Raw genomic sequence first — 12,869 nt, forward strand, 5'->3', positions numbered from 1 at the left:
ACATGTAACGCACAAAATAATCACAAAAAGGAAGCCTTCAGCTTCGACAACCTCCCAAGCTACATCCTTGGAGGCGGCATATCACCTGGACCTGAAAATGATGTCCCATATAGGGTGAACCAATGCCCAGTAGAGATATGCTAAACATAATATGAGCAATAACTAAAACATTAGCATTTTGATAAATGTTTAACTCATATAAACCAACATACAACACAATCCAAATCCATGACAAGTATGTCCATGATCCTTTCTAATATCAACAATTTAAATGAGATTATAACTCATAATAAAACACTTCCATACTTCATAATTCACATGAGATAGCAACTCATATTAAAACACTTCATATTTCATAAATGATACACAGATTTGCTGTATCAATGGAGTGCATCCCCTATCTCCTCCCAAATAATATCCGGTTTAGGAGTCCATTCCCTATCTTCTCCCAAACCGTGGAGTACATCTCCTATCTCCTCCCACACAATACAATGTATATAAACACTTATCATATACACGATCAACCAATACACAAATTCGATGTATTATTCCAACCGTCATATTCAATGACATATTCAACCGATTAGTTTTAATTCACCTAATCATCATGCAGTGTCTACAACAATCAATAAGCTCATTTTAAGACCCAAGATATACATATATTGGTCAAATTAGCAAAACCCCTATTTATTCAAGTTGAAACCCTGACACCCAAAATCACCCAACTTCAACATTAAATCAAAATGACCAAAAGTTTATGTCAAAGATCATAAAAATGAGTAGTTATCCCTACCTCAAATGGAGAGACCAAATGGAGAAGATGAAGGATTTCGAAGGTGCTCTAAACCCAATAATTTTTGAATCAAAATGAAGAGCAAGCCATCCCTTCCTCTTCCTCTCAAGATTTCTCTCTTGTTCCCCTTCTTCTCCTTTAGTCGAATGTGTGTGTGTGTGTGAGTGTTACTAGTGTTTGCCATGCTAGGGAATGGTGATATTTATAGGCAAATCTGGTGTAACATGGCATAGAAGCCCGCTGGCTAGAATTGAAAGGTCAAGTTAGAATTTATTGGTTCATTAAAGCCCACTAATAAACACTAGTTGGATTATGAAAAGACACTAGTTGGCATTAAATGGACACTAGTTGGATTAAATGAACCCTAGTTGGGTTAAATGAACACTAGTTGGCATTAAATGGACTATTATGAAAATTTAATGGACACTAACCCTTGTTTTCCAACCACAACCAACCTGTTTTTCTAAACACACCCAACCTGTTTCAAACCTGCCCAACACGACCCAAGACTCATATACAAAGAGTAAAGGATGGAAACGGGAATAAGACAACAACACATCCACGGAACCGAGTCCGAAATACAATTAAACAATGAAGGGAAAACCAGGATCGCTATAATTGAGAAGATGTAAATTTTATAAGAAAGGAAATTGCAACAATAGTTAAAATTCTTGGATTCTTTGATAACATGTTAAAGTTGACCGGGTTCCTTACCCTTAACTCTCCCATATTTCCAATCCATTTTGTCCATGTATACAAGAGACTAACCAATAATAAGTAACACAATTGGCAGATGGAATATTTTAGTGTATACAATAGACTAACCACAACAAAATTATAGAATCCAAAACCTGTATAAAAAAAAAATATAAGCCAAATATCAAGGAGAAGATTCAGATTAGGTATAGGAAAACACACCACCAACCTTGGCCAACTATTATGTTTGCTCTATAACCCCTCTTTAAAATCAGTAACCCTCCTTGGTAGCTTCCTTTGATTTTCTAAAGCAAGGGTTGAAAACTCAAATCTAAAGGTAAGTGATAAAACAAAGTAGACAAACACATTTGAGCAAAATAAAGTACTATTTAAGTACTATATATATTTTCTGTTAGGCTTATTGTTTCTAGGGTAATTCTTTTAGTGAATAAACATAATGTCCGAGTCAAGTTTCCTCATTGAATCTTAAGAGGACATTTTTTTTTCCATTCATAGTCGTTTGAGTTGGCAAAAGCCAGGAGTACTTTGGCAAGAGAGAAGTCCTGAATCACAAACCCACCTAACCTTGTACTTACCCACCTTGCTAGTATGTGTCCCCACATGTAAGCTAACAAAAATACTGGGGCTGGTGTGTGTTTATGTCAAGGGGTACTATGACATTCTTATTTCTATCATCAACATGGAGACATGGGACAATGGAAAACTTAAAGCAACCATACAAATTTTAAAGCAAATATAAGCTTAGAAAGCCATCCACTTAAAAAAAAAGTTTTAAATTCAAATTAGCTCCCATCGAACACTTTCATATGGCAAGCCATGATGAACAACCTTCAACTGCGAGAGAGAGAAAACTATACCAAAGTGAATAAGATTATGACAAACATAGCAGCTAAGGAAAAAATTATATGTTCACCGTTAAAAAGTAAAAAGAAACAATAATACCTATCAATTTGTTTTCTTCTTAAAAAGTAACTAGCACAATAATGTATGCATTTTTTTCTCTAGAAGGACAGTTATTAAGTAACGAAATATATAAATAAAGCACAATTAGAATGCACCATACAACATTGATTGCTTGCAGATTTCGGGAAATCCATAAGGCACATTTCAAAAAAAGGCCATATGCTTTCAACGTGTAATGCATACAAAATACTATTTTACAATGGAATCCAAAAGGCTTTGACTAAAAATTAAAATAAAACATTTCTATAACTAACACTAGAATGTTAAATTGGAGCGCAAATTCCCATTAGTCCACATCCAAGATGTTCTATACCATCTTCAAATAATTGGACTATGTTATAAGCCAATTTTTACCTTGTTCTTTCAATAATCAAACAATAGCAACATGTTTTCTGTAAGAAAAAAGTACAAAATCTGTAATAGCACAAATGAATAGAACATGCAAGTGATGCAGGCATATTTTCCAAAACCATAATTTTTTTTTTTTTTTTTTTTTTTTTGTTGCCATACCCATTGAAAGGTATTAATTGCAATCACAATCACTGCCAAACTTCCAAAGCATGGGTAAGTTCTGTCAATGGCCTATTGGCATAATTGATGAGTCATAGGTACTAACATTTCAAAAAGAATAGTTGAAAACGAAAGGAATAACGGCATACTACCACAAAAGTTGCTATTTAAAAGCAACTTTAACTTAGAAGTCAAGAGAGAAGGTCTTTCCCTGAAGAGTAGGTAACACAAAACCATTTACTAAAGCCTTTAGTCTTGGGTCCTCCAAGTACCACTCCTCATTTCCCCATTATGCTACCTAATTAGACGCTGTAGATTCACCGTAAATCTAAAATTGGTAAAAAAAGATAATTGATACAAGAGATATAATTACTAATTTATTAAATATATGTTTTCAAGGTCTAGAGATTGATACAAACAATCAAGAAAACTAATGGGTATAAGGGTAGATTATATGTATGCATATATACATACCTATATGCATATGATATGCTATCTCTATGTGTGTGTATATATATATATATAAACAACACCCAAATAGTACACATTAATATGTGTCTAGGAGGGAAAAGATTGGGTACACACCTAACCTTTGCCATAGTACACAAATTAGCTACCTCAAGACTTGAACTCATAACTTAAAGGTTATTAGGCTAAGATTTTTACCATTCAACCAATGGTCACCCCTATGTGTGTGTGTGTGTGCGCGCGCATATATATATATATATATATATATATGTATCTTAAATATATAGATATGAGAAAGTAACATTTCTCATAGGAAAGTAAGTTTCCACTAAACCAAAAAAATGAGTAAACAACAAGTATTATCATTGAATCTGTAAACAATGTTCAAGATTATCATTATCAAAGGGTTCAATAAAACCACAATACACATACACACAATGAAATGTTTTTCTAGATAACAATTTTTGAAGAATTCATCAAGAAAATTGGTTGCACTTGTCTTCAACTAGCCTAAGTTGAAAGAAAAAAATTCATCAATTTTTTTTTTTTTTTTTTAAATGTTTGATAAAACTCTAATTGAACAAGAGTGTTAAGATGAGTTGGGTTTTCCCATATCACACTAATCTTGCACACAACTTTCAAATCCAAAATTTCATATCAGGAAGCAATCCAAGAGAGCTCTTTTGATTCTAACATATTAATCAGAAGCTCAAACAAAGTCTACAATTTCTTACATATCTATTGGTTTTCATAACATAATCATACGATCAAAACAATACCCAGATAAATCATTCTATCAAACAACACCATTCAAGCTTGATCCACAAATCATTTTAAGATAAGTAAATACACCAATTAGATTATATTATTTTATTATAAATTTTCTTTTACACATTATTATGTTATTGGTGTTTGTTTTATATGTCTAGGTTTTTTATTTTACTTGTGTCAAATAAAAATTTGGATCTGCCAAACTTTCCACAAAAAAAAATAATAAATAAAACTTTAAAGTAATTTTGTAGCTTAAAAACAGAGAAAATTTATTTTATATAAAAATTTACATTGTAAAAAAAAACTCGTTTAAATTTTTCTCCTTAGGTGCACTTTTAGATTTTCTCAAAAAAGCTTGAGCAAGGTCGCCTGTGTGTTTAATCAGCATATAGATGTATAATGCTATAGCAAAGAGAAAGCAATTAAACAAATGCGAATATGATTGAGAACCGATGTTAATTTTGAATGTAAACCAAACTTAATATCATCAGCTATTCATTTTTTAGGGTTAGGGTTTTGAAATCAAAGCCCTATCTTGGGTGGTTGCAGATGTTAATTTTGACTGAGAACAAACCTTAATATTAGATATTCAATAAGGGTTAGGGTTTTGAAATCAAAGCCCCAATGGCACAGTTATCTTGGGTGGCTGTAAATAGGAATATACCTGACCTATAGAAAAGAGCTCTCGTAAATATTCAACTCGACTAGAAGGGAAAATATTTGCTGACAAGCCCATGGTAGAGACGTGAACAGAGTAACGGCTTGTGAAGAAAATGTCGACAACGCTGGCGTGGATCGCCGACGAGGCTGGTGGTCTTTGGCCATGGCGGAAGCTTCGGCTATGGTGAAAGAGAAGAGAAAGGTGAATGTTATGAGGTAATATGATATGTTGGTATAAACCATTACAACCAAGTTATGAACTTATATGATAATTGTAATAACCCGACCCTCTTATGTGTTTTGCATCTCTAGTTTTACGAAAAATTATATGTTTAATATGAAATTTCATGTAAAGTTATGCTTACATGTGGGAATAGTTGAATTATGGTTATTTACCTGTTGCTTGTTGAAATACATCTGTTAAAAATTAAATGTTAACTTGACAATTTAAGGCCGTAGAGACGTAATAGGCTGAAATTGAATATGGGAACATGCTAATGGGAATTTTTAGAGCCATTTGGAAAACTTAATTGAAAATCTATTGTCTGAATCGTTAAGGCTCGTTTGGCTAGGATAGAAGCTAAACTTATATTAGTGTTATATAGACTCTTTCCTTGGATTCATTCTTTGAAATATAAATGGAGTGAGAAATCTAGAGAACTTGGTAGAAGGGAGAAAGGAAGGGAGAAGAGGGAAGTCAAGAAGTTTAGGGATTGAGAAACTTGCTAGGAGCAATTGAAGAATTCAACTTCAAGTGAGTATAGATCCTTGGTACACTCTCAATTTCCTCTTAAATTGACTTGAATTAAACTTTGTATTGGAGTATTCTTTCTCCATGAAAGCTAAGGTTTGTTTGGACACATGATCATATACCTCTTGAATGTGTAAGATAGCAATATAATCACTTGATTTCTCTATGTTTTTCCTAGTCTCATTCTTTTATGTGTTTGAATTCATGTCAAAGAATAGCTAAGCAATGGTGCATGTATATCTACATAGTAGGAGTGAAAAATCATGGAAATTTGAAGTGTAAAAGGCCAAAGAGCTAGAATCACATGTTTATGTGTTGTTATGTCATGTGTTAATGCAAATTTATCTTGAGTTTGGCTATAAAAAACTACCCCTTTGTGCCCTAAGATTGTTGAAGTTTTGGATTGAAAAACAGGGCAAACAACTGCACGTGCAGGACCCATGGCCGCACATGCAGGAAGCACAAATAGGGGAGAAATGTCAGGGCATTCCGTTAAAAAGGCACGTGCGGCCAACCGTCCCGCACGTGCGGCGATGACCTCCGCACATACGGCCCAAGCCGGAAAAATCCGCGATCTTCTCTTGCTCTTCCCGACTTCTTAAAAATATGGTTATGTCCGTTTGATGCTCCCAGGATGCACTTAATTATGTGAAGTATAACGAATTAAATAATGAGAAATGAAAAGAAAAGTGATGTATTAATGATTTATATGCTTTGTGTAGGGCATCCGCAGGAAGGAACCGGCATCCACCCACATCACTGTGAATGATAGTAGCTTACTAAAACGCTTTGTTCACATTTTGTATTATAATTGTTATTAAAGACCCAATACTTTATGTTCTATGCAATGTGTCCGATATATGTATATATATATATATATGTTTGAGCCCCGACATGTGAAGTATGGACTTGAGGTCGTTCTGTTTTGCTACTATAATGGGTATGAGGTCATTTTGTAACGAAATGGGCCGAAGCCCATTCTGTAACATAATAGGCCTGTGACCGTTCTGTAATGTATTAGGCCTAAGGCCGTTCTGTATTTTGTTGGGCCTGAGGCTGTTTTGCTATTATGATGGGCCTAAGGCCGTTCTGTACTCGGTTGGGCCTGAGGCCGTTCTATCTTATGTGGATCCAAGACCGTTCAGAAAAAGGAGATATGACTAAGCGCATGACTTGAGAAAATGCTCTATTAGTTTATGTTCGTACTTTGAATTTGTTTATACTACTATCATTCATTGAGCCTTGCTCACTTTACTTTTCTGAATGTATTGTAGGTGACCAGCTGTAGACACCCCATTTTTTACCGTCCTCAAGACTTGGTTGTGCTTGCAGGTACATCCAACCACAAGTTCAATTACTCATCGATTACTCGACTTTCGCGGCGGAACATCGCAGATTTGAGCTTTCCAAACCCTGTATCCTTTTTGCCCCATTTTTGGACCATATGTTGGTCCTTTCTGCATGATTCTCATGGGGGACTGTCGGCCACTGTTTAGCACTGCCAGCTATGCACTTTCCCCTGCCTGCTACTGATGATCCCTGCCGGCCATCAGTGAGCCACTGCTGACCATAGCTAATGGCCAGCATAACGCTTTGTCTCAGCAAATTTCACGCCAGATCTTTTGAGCCAGCTGGTTTTCACTCATCTCTCCCTCATACACGTGTATGAAGGGATGAGCCTCTTTTCAAGCTTGTTGAACAAGCTTTGCATTGCCTCTCTTCTATAAAAAGAGAGGCTCCTCCTCCATTTCAGGGGTTCAGAAATTTGAGGTTTGAGATATAGATATAGTTTTGTATCTATACCTCTCTTTTGCTCTTGCTTTGTGTCTTGAAAATGTAGTTTTGTCTTAGCTTAACACACAAACACACACTCAAACACCTTGCATGTATTGCTGAGGCTTCTTGAAATTGTTTTTGGTGTTCTTGGGTTGATTTGGGCTTGAAAAGCTTGCTGGAGCTGCAGCTTTGAAGAAGGTCTTCAAGGGTGAGTTTCTATCCCTTAAAACCCCCATTCTTGCTTAAGCTTTTATCCCTTCTTGTATGCTGTTTTAAGCTTAGCTTTCTACTGGAAAAAGTTCTATTTTTGAATGCTTAAAAAGTTTGTTTAAGGTCTTTTTTTCATTTAGGGTGATCTACCTCCCCTTAGGCCTTGTTAGGCCTTGTTTTGAGCCATCCCTTTAGGCTCTTGTTGCAACCTTTGCATTACCTTTCTACCACTGAAATCCAGAGGATTTTTAGTGGTGGAAAGGTGGTTTTGAAGTCTTAAATAGGAGAGGGTCATCCCCTTTCCTTGTGTCGTGTTTACTTGCTTCATATGCCTCATGTGTGAGCATGTTTGTTAAGTTTATGTTGGTCATATCTTAGCTTGTATTTGTGGTTATTTTTCTGTGGCATGCCATTGTTTTTGCTTGGTTTTGTCACTCCATGCATGATTAATACACTTGTAGTGTAAATCATACAAACTAGTCTTGTATGCTTCATGAAGTGGCATGTCATTCTAGTTTGTTTTCTTTCCATTTCAGCATGTTTTTGGCGATGTCTTGCCATGTCATACCTCTGTTAGGGTTTAGTTTGGTTAGCCTTTGCATGCTCCATGCACTTGTAGTGCATTTCCATGAAATAGCCTAGTGTGTCTCATGCTTTAACATGTCATTCTAGCATGTTTTTTGCTTAACTTCATGAAGCTTTTATCCATGTTTTAACATGCTTTAGCTCTGATTTAGGTTGTTTTGGCCATGCATGATTTGCTTTGTATAGCCATGGTTCAATCTAGCTTGATGGCTTTGTACACCAAGTCCATTAGCATGCTTTATTTGGATTATTTGCATGCTTTGGAATCATTTGAAGTGTTATATCAGTGCGTGTTCCATGGTCATACACTTGTCTTTGTCATGCTTTCAATGCCTTGAAGGGTTGGTGTTTTATGCCTCATGAATGGATCATTGTGCACACCATTAAGCCTAGGCCTTTGGGTCATCATACCAGTGCATTTTTGGTCTTGTTGTATCATGATGTAACTCTGTTTTATGCTGTCCAAGTCATGCCATGTTTGGTTTTAATAGGTGTAGTGTAATACCCCTTTTGTAGCTTTGCATGCTTCATGTTTTTGGCCTTTTGTTCTAGCTCGCATTGGCTAGGTTCAAGCATGTTTTTAGTCTCACCTTAACCTACCTTGGGACTGTCTTAGATGCCCTTTCCCCTTTGAGGCTTGCTTTGCATGGCCTTGGCTTAAGTCCCTTTCCTAGTTTCGAGCTTTGAGCTTTCTTGCATGATTTGTTTGTCTTGCTAGGGTGGTTTGGCATCATTCCATGCATGTTTTCAGAACTTATGGCGCTGTCACATATCCATGCTTGTCACTCTTTAAGTGTGCTTAAGAGTCGTATCTTTGTTCTTTGATCCTTGAGCCAATTGGCATGCATGTTTGCCTTGCCTTTTCATGCTTTTCATACCGTCATTTCAACACTAATGGCCACTGATTTGGGGCATGACTGAGGTCTACCCTTTTGGTTTAAGTCCATTGAGTATGCTATGTATATTGCATTGAGTATGCCATATTGTTCATTGCATGTAGTATGCCATCCTACATTGCATTGTGCATGCCACGTAGTTATTTTGCCTTACATTGAGTATGCATGTCCCTAACATTGCTAATTTGCCCTTGTAGCATTGCATTGCGCATGCATGCATTAGCATTGCCCGCATATCATTAGCTTTGTTAAGTTAATCATATCACGTTGCATTGAGTATACCATGTAGTTGCATGTTTGCATGCTTAAGTCATATTGCATGTTTGCCATGCTTGTGTTGCATTGTTGTTTGGATTAAATATTAATCCGAGCACAAGAAACGAGGGACGTTTCATACTTCAAGTGATGAAACGTGTCTCAATTCTTGGTCGCCGACACTCTTGACAATGCATGATAGAGTTCTAGGCACTTATGTGTTTTTGTGCATTCATTCTACATTGATTTGCACAAGTTGGATCTTTGGCCATCATGCATCGAGATGCGTGATTGATGGTCTTGGATCCGATAATGCCTCTCCCTTGATGTTTCGAGGTGATTTGAGATGGCATAATGCGTACATATCCTTGGGAGGCCCTCCATTTCCTCTGTTTTGTGCTCTGTTGCAGCTTGGTGTCACAACACACCAATGGCCGACAACCTCTCATCCTTGGCCGGCGGTGTGCACTCTTGGCCGGCTGGGTGGTCGGCAACAGCTTCTCATGGTCGGCAGGCCACTGGTGCACTCCTCAGCATGTTTTTGGTAAGATCCAGCAGCTAGTTCTCAAAGACACCCTGCAGACAGAGCCTCTAAATAGCATTTGGAGAGCTTTCAAGACGGGAATCGAGCATGCATCTTCAACTTCTTCAAGGCAGAGCTGAGGCGGCCTAGTCTACATATTTTAATGCTTTATTTGTTAATTAGCATTCGGTTTTGTAACTTAATTAATTCGTTAATTAGTTTAAGTTTTTGTAATAATTACTTGTAGCTAATTATTCAATTTGGTTGTGTAATAATTAATTAGCTTGATAGTTAGTTAATTAGTGGGTTTGTATTATTTATTCAGACCCTCCGTCGAGAGGGCGAATTGTTGTAATAAGCGTGCGTGTGTGTGATGCATGTCTTCCAACCTCCATTTCTGTCTCCCTTTTACTTAACCGCTTACGATGGTTAGTTTTAGGGCATATTTTGTTTAGCATACCTCATGCTTGCATGCGTGCATCATTCATTTGTCTTGCATGTACCGGGCTCGGCGCATTATACTAACTGCATTGTATTTTAATTCCAATTTGAATACATTTTATCAAATGTTGCATCTCATATGCCATCTTAGAATAGCCGAGCCTATTTCTAGTTGCATTTTGCATGTGTTGCATTAGTCACCTTAACATGAACTAGGATCATGCATTGATTACTAACTAGTTCTTTGTTTTGGCTCGAAGTACACTGTAAGTGTTTATGCTTTAGCATCCTTGCATGAGTGTGAGTGTTGCCATGATAGCATGCTTGCCATGAGGCTAACTGCTTAAGTGATTAACTGCCTGAATGCCTATGGGTGAAGGTTGGCTTGCTTGAATTGGAATAATTCATTGAAATCCTCGATTTAGCCTACTGGCGAGTAGCAAACTTCAAACTGTTTTCAAACAAACAAATATGCAATGTTCTATTCCAACTTAGGCGATCTAGTCTATACTTGTATGCTGTGCGCATCACATAGTAATTCTAGGTTTAATAAACCAGAATAAGAACATATGTGTTTTCAAAAAAATAAGATATCATGCTTAATACAGGCCGATCTTTGATCAAGCGAGCGGGGGTGCTCATTGCATGACCTTCCCTTCTCGTACCCAAGTTCCTGAGCCGAGGCAACTTTGGTGATGACGGACACGTGGCCTTAGGCACGAGTCAGGGTTTCTTAAATTCCTCCAAAATAAAATATTTAGGTGGCGACTCTGTATCTGGCAAAACAGTCCATATTTGGCACTTCTTTACAAAAATCAGTTTTCCAAAACGATTTGCCGGATTTAGACTCTTTGGTGATTTATCAGTCTCACATCGCACATTGTGAGATTAGATTCAGAACCGTGACATTGGGTCCGAACTGTAATAGTAGCCTAATGATCGCGCCATGTCGCGCGCGGAGCCTGGGACGTTCGGGCACGTCTACACCAGCTTGTGGATCAACCCTAGGCTAGCCCAAAAGCCTGTAACTGAACCTGTTTTGCTAAGTCACCCAAAGTGACTCTTTTGTCTCATTTTGATTAATCCCTATGACAATATGTTTTGTTGTAAGTTTTGAGAACAATGGGCATGTGTATAAAAGTTGATGATGCTTAACTTTCAAGTTGTTCTTCTTTTACATTTTGTATTGTGAAACGATCATAGAATATTATATATGTATGGCAAAACTCTTTAATCCTGGCATTTAGACACAACTCAATGAATGTTTATTCTTCTATTGTTTCGCTTCCGTTTAAGCCCCGAGGTTAAGTGCCATTAAAGTAACCAAGTTTAGGCCTCATGTGAGACCGGTCATGTCCAAACTTTTAGGGGTTGGTTTGGGTTGTGACAATAATGGTTATGATCTATATGATATTAGTTATGATATAAATTCACATAACTTCATAACTAAATGTATGGTACATGTAAATGTACCATAGCATTACCCTTTAAAGATATGCAAAACTAAGAATAAAAAGATTTAAAGAATGAAATGAAGTTCTAAATCATCCAAATCAAAGGGTAGAATGGAGACCAATTCAAAGTGCCTTAACATTCAGATATGTGAGAATCCAAGAACCCACATGAAGATCATCCACGCTAAAAAAATAGATCAATAAACAGTCAATGAAATAGTTCTAGGAATTGAGGAAATTCTCATAGTTTCCCAAACATACTGCATTTACCATTTATATATATTTATTTAGTTATTATTTATTATTTATTTATTCCTTTTGATATTAAAAATGCAAGGAAAAACAAGATTTTCAATTGAGAAGAGTACTCACATAAGTGTTGAGCTACCTGACAAAACTTGAGAAGTTGTTGTGCTTGAAGAGTCTTGGGAGGAGATTGGTAGAGAAGGCATGTGGATCCCAAACAACAAAGCTGTGACCCTCCCTGCTTCAAGAAACTATTTGATTATTGGTTGGATCATCCACCTTGTCATAGGTCTTTGTCAGAAATGGAAGGGGGCCTGTATCATGAAGCCCCTCCATCGGCTGTGGCAGCGGTGGCCACATCCTTGCCAGCTCACCGGATTGTGATGAACTCGATCCCCACTACTCCTCCTTAACTGGGTATGAAGGATTCATAATCAAAATTGCAAAAAAGAAGAAAATGTTATGGTCAAATGAATGTTAACTAGAAACTTGTGAATGATCCAAAGGTGCCAAATAGGAGATTGATATACTGTGAAGAACAGAGAAGCACAGAGAATGTAGTATTGAGAATACAGAGTAGTGAAGAGATTGCCACAAAAAAAGGTTAAATCTTGTTGGGTTTGAATTCTTGTCAAAATTCCCTTGTCGAATTACGGTCTAACTTGACAGACAATTAAATGGTTTGATCAAATGAATGTTAAGCTGAAATTTGTTAAAGATCCAAAGGTGCTAAAGAGGAGATTGAGATACTACAGAACAGAGCACAAAAAATGGAGTTTGAACAGAGTAGTGAAGAAATTGCAAAACAAAGAAGAGGGGGGGGAAGTTAAAATTTTTTGGGTTTTTTTTT

General features: G+C 36.8%; 1 pseudogene; it reads right to left on the bottom strand.

The window, feature by feature from the left end:
- LOC114297351 (heat stress transcription factor A-6b pseudogene) overlaps positions 1 to 12,379 on the bottom strand; it is a 266,512-nt pseudogene extending 254,133 nt beyond the window's left edge.
- Between the last annotated feature and the right edge of the window lie 490 nt (positions 12,380 to 12,869).

The sequence above is a fragment of the Camellia sinensis genome, chromosome 12, assembly GCF_055761805.1.
Source record: "Camellia sinensis isolate YWXY chromosome 12, ASM5576180v1, whole genome shotgun sequence".
Taxonomy (NCBI): domain Eukaryota; kingdom Viridiplantae; phylum Streptophyta; class Magnoliopsida; order Ericales; family Theaceae; genus Camellia; species Camellia sinensis.